Source organism: Palaemon carinicauda, chromosome 24 (genome assembly GCF_036898095.1).
Source record: "Palaemon carinicauda isolate YSFRI2023 chromosome 24, ASM3689809v2, whole genome shotgun sequence".
Lineage (NCBI taxonomy): Eukaryota > Metazoa > Arthropoda > Malacostraca > Decapoda > Palaemonidae > Palaemon > Palaemon carinicauda.
The window spans coordinates 4,576,415-4,593,460 of NC_090748.1; positions in this window are offsets into that span (position 1 = coordinate 4,576,415).

The following is a 17,046-nucleotide window of genomic DNA, read 5'->3' on the forward strand; positions in this document are numbered from 1 at the left end:
ATATATATATATATATATATATATATATATATATATATATATATATATACCCGTTAAGATGTTTGTTCGCTCAGGCCAATCTGATTTAGGAGAAAATCGATCACAAATCAAATGAAAATACCAAATAATCTTTAAAAATATTGAACATCTTACCTATTTTCACTTAATAAACTCCCTCAAATACCAAATCTTTTTTTTTTAAGATAAATTCCACAACATAGAGTATGAACAATACTCTGTCTAATCTTAAAAACTGGGTTGACATGTCTGAGGCTTTTGTCCTGCAGGGTTGTGGTGGCCTGGTGGTTGCGTCTTTGCCTGGTGATCGTCAGACTGGGCTTTGAGTCCCTCTCAAACTCGTTAGTTCCTCTGGTCGTTGCAACCTCACCGCCCTTGTGTGCTAAGAATGTGGGTTTTCAGGGAGCCTATAGGTCTATCTGCTGAGTCATCAACAGCCATTGCCTGGCCCTCCTTGGTCCTAGCTTGGGTGAAGAGGGGGATTGGGCGCTGATCATATGTATATGGTCAGTCTCTAGGGCATTGTCTTGCTTGATAGGGCATTGTCACTGTCCCTTGCCTTTGCCATTCATGAGTGACTTTTAAACCTTCAGACCTTTAAATGAGCAAGACTCGTGTTAAGGTAAAGAAGCAAAAATTACACAAGACAATGAACTAAAATTATCTCCAACATTATCCAGGTTCTTAATTTTGAAGCAACGCGTCGCAGTTGCACTTGCTTTAATGGAAACTTAAATTATCATCATTAGTTGTAGCTTATTTGTAGTAATCTAATTGAGAATAAGTTGGTGCACTGCATTATGGTGATGAGGCTGAAAGCAATAATGAAGTTTGTGACTCTGGGACAAGTAACTCACTGACTGAAGGCATTAAACCTTTTTTTTGTGAGGAAAGAAAAACTATTTTAGAGAGAAAAACAGCGAATTTTAAAGATGCTTTGAAATGGGTATTAACTACTGATAACGAATAGTGTGTTTGATATAAATTCAAGACTTGAAATGTAAATCTATTAGTTCTATTTAGAGGTGCTTAACAGAATAGAGACAAAAAGTTAATAAAAAACGCCTTTTTTTTTTTTTTGAGGTGCTTAACAGAATAGAGACAAAAGGTTAATAAAAAACGCCCTTTTTTTATATGGATGTTTTAACGGAAGCAATCGAAATTATAACATACTGTAAACTTTCTAAAATCTAATGGCATCATTCTAAGCTGGAAAAAAAACACACATCTTACAAAACACTCTATTCAAGTTGCTGTACTTTCGTAGACCACGGAGTAATTAAGTTTTTCGGTAAATTATGACTAATTCAGTGTTGATATTGCAAAACATTATCGCCACTTACGGCCAGAAATTTTCTCCTTGGTGCAATAATTTCTCTCTCTGGGTTGAAAATAAAAAAAGATAGCATCAATGTCTTGATATTGCTATAATTGAGTTTTATGTTTCATGATTGCAAAGGAAATATTTTTTAATATTTTCAAATTAGGTTTATAAAAGGTGGTGGTCTATTTTTCATAGTAGTTATATAGAAGAATATATTCATAAGACTAAATCTAAGCTCGGAAAATATTTCTTGATGGTGAGTGTAGTGAAAAGTTTAATGAACAAAATTATCTTCAAACAAAGTGTGGGGATAGAGAGATGACATTTGTTAAAGCACTCTATTCTATCTAATTCATCTTCCTCTTTTTTCGTTAAAGTTTTTATAATTTATATGGGAATTATCTATTTTAATATTGTTACTGTCCTTAGAATATTTTTTCCTTGTTTCCTTTCCTCACTGGCCTATTTTCCCTGCTGGGGCCCTGGGCTTATATCATCCTGCTTTTCCAACTAGGGTTGTAGCTTAGCAAGTAATAATAATAATAATAATAATAATAATAATAATAATAATAATAATAATAATAATAATAATAATAATATTGAATAAGGATTGTAAGTTGTAGCAGGGAGAACAAAGGTTTAAGGTAATAATGATGGACTCTTATTTGTTTTTACTCAGCAAGAAGTACAAACAATTATTACAGGCCTCCACAAGGCACTGGAAGAGTTGGAAGATCCATGCCTACATGGCTGAGGACTATGGAGCGTGGACTGGGAGATGATGAATAGAGAAGTTTTGAATTAAAAGCTCAAGACAGAGACGACTGGGGAAATCTAACCGTGGCCCTTTGCGTCAATATGCGTAGGAGATGATAATGATGATGCTTTGTCTACAAGGGAAAATAAAAAAAAGAAAAAAAAAAGGAGGTAGTGAGCTTTATGATAATATATCATTTTCCTTTTGAATATTAAGAATATATTGTCACTCGAATAAATAAATTTTCATTACCCCTTCTCGCCTCAATGGAAAATTTTTTTATTCGAGCGACGAATAAAAATGCTTGTAAGAACTTTATATTTAGTGCTGCCTCTGTCAAAAGGAAGAGACCATTGACCTATTCACTGCAGTTAGGGTACAATGAATCCATATATATTCAGTTGCATATATCCTTTTATATCCTTTTACACTCGCTATGTCTGTCAGGAAAAACCGTTGGCACTCTACCTCAGTGGGTGTCGGCTCCTGCTTGCATTGTTTATGCATAGTGTAACATGCATGATATGACTTTGAATGGAAAAGGTAACATGTGAAAATAATTGACAGAAAAACTGTTGTATTTGAGAAAATCAGTGTGTCTGTGGAGTCAGTTTTTATTATGGAATATTTATTAAATTTTTTATACAAGGGAAAAAAACACTGTCTATGCAATGCGATTGGCAAAGGATGCAGCATGGTGTAAAAGGAAATCTGAAAGAGCTTTAGATTCTGTAAATGTTTTATTTACTTGAAAATAGATTGGTTTTCAATGTCCAGATTTCAAAATTCGATAAACGGTAAGGTTTTCTTGCCGGTTGTGTTATGAAAACATTCTTTCGTTTTTAGTGTTCATTTAATCGAACGAAATAACATAATTTTTCTATGTTCTTAAAATTAATTGTCTCCCAATGATAATGCTTCCCTCAAAATGCCTGGATGGCAATAACAAAAAATTTACGTGTTCTTTAAGAATTACGTCAAATTGCAATGGTTGTACTTTTGCAACACTCGGATAACTATTGCACTTAGGAATTAACTTATCAAAGTAAAAGTATTGCATATATCTTTACGTTTTAATGAGAAAAAAACGTATTTTATACTCTAACAATAAGTAACTGAATAACAACCACTTCAACTTAATTTTGCAAAATATTTATTCTAATGTTTGTTCTAGTAATTTTTTTTCTTTTTAATTATTCATTACGTTCAAGTTGTTGCATTCTCTCCTTTGAATTATTTAATTACTTTTCATTTTTTTTTTTTACATAAATAGGTGAGATGCATTTTTACCCGGAAAGCGTACATCTTCTGATGTCATTGTCTGAAGGTAACTCAGTGTGTAAGGCTGTAATTTCTTTCCTTTGAATTATTTAACTACTTTTGATTTTTTTTTACATAAATAGTTGAGATCCATTTTTACCCGGAAAGCTTACATCCTCTGAGGTCACTGTCTGAAGGTAACTCAATGTGTATCCTCTGAGGTCACTGTCTGAAGGTAACTCAATGTGTATCCTCTGAGGTCACTGTCTGAAGGTAACTCAATGTGTATCCTCTCAGGTCACTGTCTGAAGGTAACTCAATGTGTATCCTCTGAGGTCACTGTCTGAAGGTAACTCAATGTGTATCCTCTGAGGTCACTGTCTGAAGGTAACTCAATGTGTATCCTCTGAGGTCACTGTCTGAAGGTAACTCAATGTGTATCCTCTGAGGTCACTGTCTGAAGGTAACTCAATGTGTATCCTCTGAGGTCACTGTCTGAAGGTAACTCAATGTGTATCCTCTCAGGTCACTGTCTGAAGGTAACTCAATGTGTATCCTCTCAGGTCACTGTCTGAAGGTAACTCAATGTGTAAGTCTGTTAATAATGTTGCAAGCTGAATCCATTTCCCCTATTTGAGCAAGATCGGACGTATTCTATGCCTGGATATTTCTACTCAATTCGGTGTCATTGGTCGTAATGTATGTTTAGTTATAATATTCTTTTTTTAAATCCCAATAATTTTACTGAACATAGATAGTGGACATTCTTGGTCAGAGCAAGTGTGATGGTGTACAGGAGAATTCTTGAGTCATGGGAAATGCTTGTCTCAAGTCTTATGGAGTTCCAGCTCGTGTCAACAAGTGTCCTTAATGGTGCTTAGTGTTCTCTCGATTGCCTAGCGTGTCTCTCCATTACCTTTTTTAAATTTTGGCAAAATGTTCTAATATTTTGCTTGAATAGTTTCACTGTTGTTAAACCTTGAAATGGAAATAGAAAAGGGCGTTTCTGGAACTATGACAGTGGGGGTAAGTCATCTGGATTTTGGTGATGTTAGTGGTGATGTTCGAATGGAAGTGTCAACAAATGGTGTTATAGCAAAAAAAAAAAAAAATAAATAAATAAATAAATAAATAAATAAATAAACATTTCTTGCACATATTGAAACTTCATGAAGAAATGAAACTGAATCAGACCAAATTATGTACTCTCTTGGAGTTTAAAAGTGACGTTGATAATACTGAACATGCAGAAGAGGAACACGACTCTAATGAGGGAGAGGAGAGTAAGAAGAAAGAGAAGAAAGTCAAAGAAAAAGATATGAAAATGTTCTTGATACATATAGAGATTGATAGTGATTAGGAACATAGTGAGGCCATCATCATCTTTTGTCACACCATTACTGGATCCATTGCTTGTTTGAATGTTTAAAGACCGCTCATGAATGACAGAGGCAAGGGACAGTGACATTGCCCTATCAAGCAGGAAAATGCCTCAGAGACTGACCATATATACATATGATCAGCACCCAAGCCCCCTCTCCACCCAAGTTAGGACCAAGGAGGGCCAGGCAATGGCTGGTGATGACTCAGCAGATAGGCCTATAGGCTCCCCCCAAACCCCCATCCTTAACTAACAAGGAGGGTGAGGTTGCAGCGACCAAAGTAACTAACAAGTTTGAGCGGGACTCGATCCCCAGTCTGGCTTTCACCAGTCAGGTACGTTACCGAATCGGCCACCGCAACTTCATTGGGGAGTCCCAGTTCACATTCACGAAGGATGTGTTGCACTGTTTGCACTAGATAGCTACAAAGGCACTCACCGGTGCATGAGAGTCCCCATTTATAGGATTTGCTCCCAGTCTTATCCACACTAGACACCCACACCAGTTCTTGCTCTATTTAACGCCACACAGTCTTTTTTTGAGAGGGTTGCTCCACTTGGGAGTTGTTCATTCGGGCTCTGGAGGGCAGCATTTGGTGTGGTATTGGACACATTCTGTCCACTTTTCGAGTCTATGTTGAGCTGACTGCTCAGGATCTAAACTAAGGTCATAAAATTCTTTCTGGACATCAGTCTTCTTGCTGAGGCCTTAAGAGGTGCATGCCACAGGTGCTTATCAAGGTATTAAGGACAGGGATGCTGTGAAGAATGGCGTAATGAATGATGAGAACACTGAATTAAATAAATAAAAAAGAGGCTGGGAAAGGGATGATTTTACCTCCAGAAGATTCCATAGTAACAGATCACGCGGACAAATAAGGAAACTAACAAGGGAACAACACCCACCTACCTACATGTACCAGCCACCGATATTTGGTCCTTAGATTGGCCAGGTAGTACTACATTGGATCCATCACTGGTTACGGTGCATTTTCCTTTGCCTACACACACCGAATAATCTCTGGCCTATTCTTCAAGTGGATGATAAAAGAGTTAAGTTTACTCCGTAAACAAAAACTGTTCGTGTCAGTAGCCAGATTTATTTTTTTCACTTGAATGGGGTTGGGTGATGAAGGACGTGAGTTCACTGAAGGTCTTGTTACGACTTAGGTTCATGATATAGAAATGGTGGCATATGTTGTTCATGGTCTACAGGTCCATATCACACTATACGTAACCCATAGTACCATATAGCCTAACATTTAGGGCAAGTAACCAGGGTGGCATAGGGCATTTTTAATTTAGCAAGACTTCCAACTTCTCTCTCTCTCTCTCTCTCTCTCTCTCTCTCTCTCTCTCTCTCTCTCTCTCTCTCTCTCGGAACTAGAACTAGCAGTAGTAGTGTTAATAGTAGCAGAATAAATTATTGTTAATTATATATATACATATATATATATATATATATATATATATATATATATATATATATATATATATATATATATATATATATATATTTACATATGTATATATATATATGTATATATACATAATATATATATATATATATATATATATATATATGTGTGTGTGTGTGTGTGTACAGTATTATATATATATATATATATATATATATATATATATATATATATATATATTTAATATATATATTTATATGTATGTATACTGCATGTATATATATATATATATATATATATATATATATATATATATATATATATATATATATATACACATAATGAAATTAAAGAAAATAGAAAAGTAATTCTATAAATTGATACAGATTTTATTAGCATTTTCATTATCAATATATATTTCATTGCATCTTCCATAAGTTAACTAAATATGAAATAATATTACTCCCGTTGCTGGGTTTTCTATGACCACAGGAAATTCCTTTATCTCTCTTCTTTCGAAGTCTTTCTATTTATACCTTTCAATAACAATCATTCATTTTATTACTATTAAAATCACTACAGCTATTTCTATTTCTAGTTTATGTCAGCAATTCAGTGGCGATTATTGAGATTATGGAATAAAAAAGTGAAAAAGCGTTAAATTTCGTTGAACATTGTTGGAACCTTTTTGAGGACGTTGGCTGTTGCAGAAGTATTGGAACGGTAATGTCTCCCGTCAATTGTGACTTCTCCATGGGAACAAGGAACGACTATATATTGAACTGTGCTGTTTAATTCTTCTGTTTTTCCATCACTGTGAAGGTAATACACAATAATTTCATTGATATTCAGATGATTTTTCAGTTAAAGTGGTGTTCTTTCTTGGTGTGAAACTAATCTAAAAGAAGTGTATTTCATAGCCTAGGCCTATTTTTTCCTGCTAGATTCGGCCTACCCCCGAGTAGGCTGGGCTGTACAGATTCCCGTTGGACATGTCTTGGAATTTTTGAATATTAAAAATGGCAGTAAAGCAGAGACTTAACCAATGATGAAAACAAAGTTTACAAAATAAACTCCAATGCTAATATTTTAGTTACCTAACCTCACTTTACTTACCATTATCTTACCTATTCTTATCTTACCTAACCTACTCATATTTTACTTACTCTTACTTTACCTACCTTAATTTGCCTACCCATACCTTAGCTAACCTACTCTTATTCTACCTTACCTTCTCTTATTTTACCTTACCTACTCTTATTTTACCTTACCTACTCTTATTTTACCTTTCCTACTCTATCCTACAATAGCATAACATATCCTTACTTTACCCTACCTTAGCTAACCTACCCTTACCTTAGGTAACCTACTCTTATTTTACCTTACCTACTCTTATCTCACTTAACCTACTCTATCCTACAGTAGCATAACATATCCCTACATTACTTTACCGTACCTTAGCTAACATACCCTTACATCAGCTAACCTACCCTTACCTTAGCTAACCTAGTCTTATTTTAATTTACCTACTCTATCTTGTAATAACATAACATATGCTTACTTTACCCTACCTTAGCTAACCTACCCTTACCTTAGCTAACCTACCCTTACCTTAGCTAACCTACCCTTACCTTAGCTAACCTACTCTTATTTTACCTTACCTACTCATATTTTGCCTTACCTACTCTAATTTTACCTTACCTACTCTAATTTTACCTTACCTACTCTATCCTAAAACACCATAACATATCCTTACTTAACCTTACCTTACCTATCCTATCCTACAGTACCATAACATATCCTTATTTAACCCTACCTTACCTAACCTATTCTTACCTTAGCTAACCTACTCTTATTTTACCTTACCTATTTTTATTTTACCTTACCTACTCTATCTTACAATAGCATAGTGCATCCTCACTTTACCTTACCTTACCTAACCTACCCTTACCTAACCTACTCTTATTTTACCTTACCTATTCTTATCTTTGTTACCTACTCTATCCTACAATAGCATAATATATCCTTACTTTACCCTACCATAGCTAACCTACTCTTACTTTAGCTAACCTACCCTTACCCTCGCTAACTTACCCTTACCCTCGCTAACTTACCCTTACCTTTGCTAACCTACCCTTACCTTAGCTATCCTACCCTTACCTTAGCTATCCTATTCTTATTTTACTTTACCTACTCTATCTAACAATAGCATATAATTCTTACGTTACCCTACCTTAGCTAACCTACCCTTACCTCAGCTAACCTACCCTTACCTCAGCTAACCTACCTTTACCTCAGCTAACCTACCCTTACCCTCGCTAACTTACCCTTACCTCAGCTAACCTACCCTTCCCTTAGCTATTCCACTTTACCCTAGCTAACCTACCCTTCCCTTAGCTATTCCACTTTACCCTAGCTAACCTACCCTTACCTCAGCTAACCTACCCTTCCCTTAGCTATTCCACTTTACCCTAGCTAACCTACCCTTACCTCAGCTAACCTACCCTTACCTCAGCTAACCTACCCTTCCCTTAGCTATTCCACTTTACCCTAGCTAACCTACCCTTACCTCAGCTAACCTACCCTTACCTCAGCTAACCTTCCCTTACCTCAGCTAACCTTCCCTTACCTCAGCTAACCTTCCCTTACCTCAGCTAACCTTCCCTTCCCTTCCCTTCCCTTCCCCTAGCTATCCCACTTTACCCTAGCTATCCTACCCTTACCTTAGCTAACCTACCCTTACCTTAACTAACCTCCCCTTATTTTACCTTACCTACTCTTATTTTACCTTACCTACTCTATCCTACAATAGCATAACATATCCTTACATTACCTTACCTTAGCGAACTTAACCTTACCTTCGCTAACCTACTCTTATTTTACCTTACCCTTGCTAACCTACTCTTATTTTACCTTACCCTTGCTAACCTACTCTTATCTTATTTTACCTTACCTATTCTTATTTTACCTTACATATTCTTATTTTACCTTACCGACTCTATCCTACAATAGCATAACGTATCTTTACTTTACCCTACCTTAGCTAATTTACCCTTACCTTAGCTAACTTACCCTTACCTTAGCCAAACTACCCTTACCCTCACTAACCTACCCTTACCTTAGCAACCTACCCTTACCTTAGCAACCTACCCTTACCTTAGCTAACCTCCTCTTATTTTACCTTACCTACTCTATCTTACAATAGCATAACGTATCTTTACTTTACCCTAGCTAACCTACCTTTACCCTAGCTAACCTACCTTTACCCAAGCTAACCTACCTTTACCCAAGCTAACCTACCTTTACCCAAGCTAACCTACCTTTACCCAAGCTAACCTACCCTTACCTTAGCAAACCTACTCTTATTTTAACTTACCTATTTTATTTTACGTTACTTACTTACTTTACCTTACCTACCTATTTTATTTTACGTTACTTACTTACTTTACCTTACCTACTCTATCCTACAATTGCATAAAATATCCTTACTTTACTTTACCTTACCTTAGCCAACCTACCCTTACCTTAGCTAACCTACTATTATTTTACTTTACCTATTCTTATTTACCTTACCTACTCTATATCCTACAATATCATAACATATTCTTACTTTACTCTACCTTAGCTAACCTACCCTTACCCTCTCTAACCTACCCTTACCTTAACTAACCTACCCATACCTTTGCTAACCTACTCTTATTTTACCTTACCTATTTTTTTTTACCTTACCTACTCTATCCTACAATAGCATAATGTATCCTTACTTTACCCTACCTTAGCCTACCTATCCGTACCTCACCTAACTTACCCTTACCCTAGCTAACTTACCCTTACCCAAGCTAACTTACCCTTACCCAAGCTAACTTATCCTTACCCAAGCTAACTTATCCTTACCCAAGCTAACTTATCCTTACCCTAGCTAGCTTACCCTCGCCTTAGCTAACGTACCCTTACCCTAGCTAACCGTAGTACAGCTGCTGCAAGCTGCCGGGCCAGATTGTACTGAGTCCGAGTCTTCTTTTCTACAGGCCCTTTCCATGATCAGAAGTAACGACCTTGGTAAAGCCCCTAGTTTTCCGATAAAAGGCAGGAAAGCGGCAATAGGCAGACTGTGCTGTGCTCCCCAGGGTTCGAAACAAGGTCTAGAACTCCCCTGTCTGAGGTGGCTAAGGAGATAATTGACAAGGTTGATATCCAGGTATTACATTAGGTCGGAAAGATTCCTTGATACCATGCTATTCATCTACAATCCTGTCACCAGCTTTTCCGAGGCAGAGGTGTTATTACACAACAAAGGACTCGTCCCTCTCCTGTGCCTTTGGGCCCAGCAGTTTCCACCCTAACCCTATCTATTTCAGCCAAGAAACTAGCCACTCAACGCTTTACTTTCATGGGTTCAGAGGCCTGTAAAATGGGGGCCACGAATTCCTGGTTGAACCATTGGTCAGGTATCTTGAGATACTTGGCTTCAAACTCAGACCTCTCTGATGCAGAGAAGAATAGGCAGTTCACAGACCTCACTCAGCCTGAGGCAAAAGCTGTGGAATTTTTGGTTCACCACAGAGCAAACCAGTGGCCAACTGGATTTTAAAGAAGCAATATGCAGTAGCCTCTAAATTTGAGAGGCAAGTAGTCCAGAGGGAGGTGGTGATATGAGATGATGTCTTGGAGGAGAAGATAGATAATTGCATGATGGAGAAATAAAATCTCAAGTAGTAGATTGTTTTTATTCCATACAGCAAAATTGTATACACATGCATAAGTCTTTGTAATGGCCAATATTTTTTAAAATGTAAAGAATTCGTATACTGTATGTAAAGTAATATATCCAATAATCTAAACATCCCCTCCCCCTTTTTCGTCAAAGAGGTGTCTTGAACGTACTAAGCAAGTTACATACAGTGAAATAATTGAATAATAATTTGCAAAGCAAATAGCATAAAATGAATAGATTGAATATATAGGTATGAAGCAAGTTATGTAAATGGCACATGTGGTCTTTGTACACTATGTAGGCATGTCTAATCTTGGAGACCTGTGGTTAGTTGCGGAGGGAATTAACAACATTTCCATGTCAGGCTTAAGGACCACAGGGAGATCAGAGTTGGGAACTTGATTGGGATCGGGCATTGAATAGAATAAGCGACGGTTCCAACATAGCACTCGACCACTTGGGAGGCAAATCTCATACTCACGTGATTATGCGCCACCCATGACTATCGCTATCTTGTCCCATTTGTTGTATGTCAGGTCCTAGAGAAGGATATGTTGGCCAACCTTCAGTCTGGGTAGTGAATGGGCACAGGTATCATAGTTGCATTGTACTTGAGCAGCTCTGGCAGTGGTTCAGCAGTCACAGTCATGGACCTTTTCTTGCCAACATTCCATGAATGACAAAGGAGGGGCAAGCACCCATGTACAGAGAGGGCAACCATACATTACCTGGGTAGGAGAGTGACCTGAGTGGTTAGGTGTGCTTTTATAACTGAAGGAGGCCACAATCAAAGTCCTTGCAGTCAATTTTTAAGTATTAAACTTACCCGCTGGTTATATAAAAATGGCTAAAGTCTCTAGACGCCCGGCAGAAAATTCAAAATCTCGCGGCTATCGCAGATATGCCAGGTGTACACTAGCGCCCTCGCGGTACTCAGGTAGAACTATACCAAACCCTTCAGATTTTCTCTGCTGCCATTGCTGACTAGAACTATTGAAAATTCGCTCGTTACTTACTCTGTTTTGGACGGTTATTTGGTGATGTACTCCGTTTTTTAAGTTTGGGCTTTCGCTTATTTGTTTTCCTTTTCATTTATTCTTGAAAATCTTTTTGTTTGGGGTTATTTTAAATAATTTAACATTAGTGTATGTTTTCGGTGTGTGTCTTACTTTTTCAATATGTAATTCGGAAGTGTGTTAAAGGATGTCGTACTCGACTTCCTAAGGCTTCTGTGGACCCTCATAGTATTTGTATTAAATGTAGGGGAAAATCATCTTCTTTTGGGGATCGGTGTGATGAATGCATTTCATTAACCGATGGTGAGTGGGTAACATATGAACGTTTCATAAAAGATTAGAGAGGGACAGGGTTAGGCGCAGTTCATCGCGTTCTGGTGATTTGTCCTTACCTAATGTCATTGATCCTATTCCTTCCCCCGTAATGGTAGATCAACAACCGAAGGAACCTTCTATGAAGGATATGTTTACTGCTATTCAGGCTCTCGGTGAAAGAGTCGAGTCTTTAGCGGCGGACAAAAATCAGATTTTGTCAGAGGTCAATGTGTTGAAAAACCAAAAACCAAATGTGAAAAGTGTTTCAAATGTGTTTAGTGTTGTGGAGGGTACGTCTGCACGATCCTGTCGTTCGCCCAGCCTACGACCTCTTTCAAGCTCCCGAACCCATGGGAGAAGTAATGTCGGATGGCAAAAGGGAACGAGAGGCTTCATCAATCGTACAGACGTCCCCTCGAGCGTTCCTGCTGTTGTAACACAGGTCGCTCACCCTCATCATAGAAAAGATGAGGTTGGTGCGTTATCACCTTCCTCCAATGAAGGTTCGTTTAGCGAGACCTGGCGTCACGCGTCCAGACAGCTCCAAAGGAAGTCTCACGCGGTCGTTCAACGACACAAATCGCCTCCGCGTCGACCAGGCTGTAGTACCTGGGATACGCCTGAGCGTTTTACTTCTCCTGACGGTTGCACGCCTGCAAAACGCTCTGACCGTGGTCTTGTAGATGTCGATGTGTGACTGTCTGATTCAGAACTTATGCCTGTTGCTGATGTGACGATTCATGCTCCGCCGCTTCCGTCAGACTAGCTTTTGTCGCCCGAAAGTGGGAAGCGATTTGATAGTGAAGTGGAAGGCGATCTCCCTTTAGAAAAGGAGTCTTATGTAACGCATACCGGCGATCCCAAGTGGTCTCTGCTTTTGGGTATGAAACAACAGCTCTCGTCGTTGATGCGGTCTTATCAGCCTGCGGTTGGCAGTGTGGTTGGGCGTCAGTGTCTGGACCCGTTGTCGCACAGGCGGCCTGTTGTCTCTGGTGCTGACGTGTTATCGCACAGGCGATCTCCCGGTCGCGTCAGGGAGCTGTTGCCAGACACAAATCTACTTCTGAACGTTTTTCTGCCAAAAGCGTTGTCGTTCATCTAGACCAGGATGGTAACGAACGCAATGAGGAACGGCGGCGGCGACAAGTGATGGCTCTCGGCAGACTTCTTATGATGCGATGGAGCGTCAGCGTCGACAGCAAGTGGACGCTAGGCGTCCACGCGACGGCACACGGCAGTTGACTCTTGACGCCGAGTGTCAGTCCTTTCATGGCGTCACACACCAGTCAACCTCGACCTCTCCACTTCAGTTGGATGCTGTTTCCTGGACTACAGACGATTTTAAACGAAGAACTATTGATCGCCCAATAGAAGGAGATGTTGAACTTCGCAAGCGTTCTCATTTCGACACTGACCCTTCGGTTCAGGCTGCAGCTACAGCAGCACTGCCAGAAGGTGAACCGGAGAAGGTATCTGACTTGGACGAACCATTGGAAGCTATTTCCGTAGAGGAAGAAGAGAAACATTATCAACATTCTGTAGATCTTAAGAAATTAATGTTAATTTTCACGGGACTTTTTCCTGACCACTTTACCCTTGTGGCTCCTCGTTCTCCCCCATCGGAATTTACCCTGGGTAAGGCTACTAAAGTGCCTATTTTCACTAAAATGGTGCTCTCACACTCTTCTAAAAGAGCCTTAAAATTGATGGGTTCTTGGATGGAATCTAAGAGGACTCTTGGCAAAACGGGCTTTGCCTTTCCACCCGCAAGATTGGCTTCCAAATCCAGCATTTGGTATGAGACAGGGGAAGTTCTGGGCTTGGGAGTTCCTGCCTCTGCCCAGGGAGATTTCTCGAGCCTGGTAGATTCTTCTTGTTGTCTGGCCTTGAGGAAAACGAAAGTGTGGTGGTCGATGACAGGGTTTGACCATTTACTTAAAGGCTTATTCAGGGCCATTGAAGTTTTTAATTATTTAGACTGGTCTTTGGGAGCCCTAGGAAAAAAGGTCTCTGAAATGAAAGGCACGGACACTAGTGGCCTTATTCATTTGATGTCCTGTATGGACAAGGGAGTGAGGGATGGCTCTAACGAGCTGGCTGCTCTTTTCACGGCTGGAGTGATTAAGAAGAGGGCCACTCTGTGTTCCTTTCTCACAGCGGGAGTTTCCCCTTACCAGAGATCAGAATTGCTATTCTCTCCACTGTCATCTACTCTATTCCCACAAAAGTTGGTAGGGGAAGTTGCCACTGCTCTACTAACCCAAAAGGCTACGCATGATCTAGTGGCTAATACGGCCAGGAAAGTTCTACCTTCTTCTTTTTTGTCCCGTAAACCAAAGGAAGGTACTTCTGGGGTACAACCCTCTCAGCCCTTTCGTGGTAAACCTACCGGAAGGGGTTCCTTCAGGTCCGACGGGAGGAAACCCAAGAAGAGAGGAGCCAAGACCGGCCAAGGTAGAGTCTGACTGCCCTATCCTTCAGACAGCAGTGGGGGCCAGGCTAAATTACTTCTGGAAGGCCTGGGAGAAGAATGGAGCGGACCCTTGGTCCGTCCTAGTGTTAAAGGAGGTATACAAAATCCCATTTTTATCAAATCCTCCGCTAGTCACAGATCCGGTGGATCTTTCGCCCAGATACAGGGAGGGGCCAAAGAGTTAGTCCCTGCGGCTTCAGATGTCTCTGTTACTGGAGAAGCGAGCAATAGAGAGGGTACAGGATTTAACATCTCCGGGGTTTTACAACGGGCTTTTCTTAGTTTCCAAGAATTCAGGAGAATGGAGACCGGTTCTGGACGTAAGTGTTCTAAATGGCTACGTCCAGAACACGAAGTTTACCATGGAAACGCAGAAGACGGTTCTGGCGGCAGGAAGGAAGGGCGATTGTATGGTCTCATTAGACCTCCAAGACGCCTACCTCCATATTCCAATAAATTCCAGCTGCAGGCGTTATCTGAGATTCATGTACGGAAACAAGGTCTTCCAATTCAGAGCCTTATGTTTCGGTCTCAGCACAGCTCCTCTATTGTTCACCAAGATCATGCTGAATGTTGTAAGCATGCTGCATTCAAGGAGAATCAGGGCCTCCCTGTACCTGGACGATTGGCTTATAAGAGCCACCTCAGCTGATTGCTGTTTGAAGGACCTGAGAATGACATTGGAATTGATCAAGGAACTGGGACTTATGGTGAGTTCGAAGAAATCACAGCTGACTCCATCCCAGGAGATTCTTTATTTGGGGATGGAGATTCACAGTCAGAGTTTTCAGGCTTTTCTGTCGCCTGTGAGGATCCAAACGGCACTCCTAAAACTTCGAGCTTTTATAAAGAAGGATGTCAGTTCAGTGAGGGAATGGATGAGCCTTCTAGGGACACTCTCATCATTGGAGAAGTTCGTGACTCTGGGGAGGATACATTTACACCCCCTTCAGTTTCACCTCACTTGTCATTGGAAGAAAGGGGACAGTCTCGACAGGGAAAGCATTCCCATCGCGAATTCCATAAAGACATATCTTCAGTGGTGGAACAGCGAACACAGACTGAAGGAGGGCCTGTCTTTGCATCAGAAGAGCCCAGACCTCGTGCTATTTTCCGACGCCTCAAACTTGGGGTGGGGAGCAACATTAGGGAAGAAGGAGCTCTCGGGTCTGTGGACAATAGAGCAAAAAACTCTCCACATAAACCAAAACCAAAAGGAGCTTTTGGCAGTACATCTAACCCTCAAAGGCTTCGAAGAGCAGATCCTGGGCAAAGTAGTTCAAATCAATGCGGACAGCACCACAGCTCTAGTTTATATAGCGAAGCAAGGCGGGACCCACTCATGGACTCTGTACGAGATAGCGAGACCACTTCTCGTATGGGCAGAGGAAAGGAAAGTGACATTATTGACTCGTTTTATTCAGGGGGTCAAGAATGTAAGTGCGGACAGACTCAGCAGGAGAGATCAGGTTCTCCCCACGGAATGGATGTTGCACCCAGAGGTCTGCAAGAGTCTATGGCGGTTATGAGGTCGTCCTCTCGTAGATCTTTTTGCAACCGCAAAGACGAAGAGACTGGAGTGCTACTGTTCACCGGTACTGGATCCCGAAGCCATGCACATAGACGCTTTCCTAACGAATTGGTCACACATAGAGGTGTATGCATTCCCACCGTTCAAGATTCTTTACAAGGTGATGCAGAAGTTCGTGTCGCATGAAGGAACCAGGATGACTCTGATAGCTCCGTTCTGGCCGTCAAGAAGCTGGTTTCCAGAGGTACTGGAATGGATGATAGATGTCCCGAGAAGCTTTCCCTTAAGACCAGATCTTCTCAGACAACCTCACTTGGCACGAAATCACCTAAACCTCCGAGCTCTACGTCTGACTGTCTTCAGACTATCGAAAAACTCGCTAGAGCAAGAGGCTTTTTGAAGAAGGCAGCCTAGGCTATTGCGAGAGCAAAGAGGTCTTCTACCACCAAGATGTATCAGTCCAAATGGGAGTTGTTCAGAGAATGGTGTAGAGCTAATTCGGTTTCTTCATCCAGTACCTCTATAACTCAGATGGCAGATTTCTTCCTAGACCTCAGAAATAAGCAGAACTTCTCGTCCTCTACGATCAAAGGTTACAGAAGTATGTTGGCTATGGTTTTTAGACACATGAACTTGGACCTCTCCAATAATAAGGACCTGCAGGATCTGTTTAAGTCTTTTGATACCTCAAAGAAAAGACAACCAGAATCGCTTGCCTGGAACCTGGACGTGGTTCTTAAATTTCTTATGAGTGACAGATTTGAGCCTTTACACTCGGCCTCTTTTAAGGATCTAACCTTGAAAACTCTGTTTCTGGTTAGTTTAGCCACTGCTAAAAG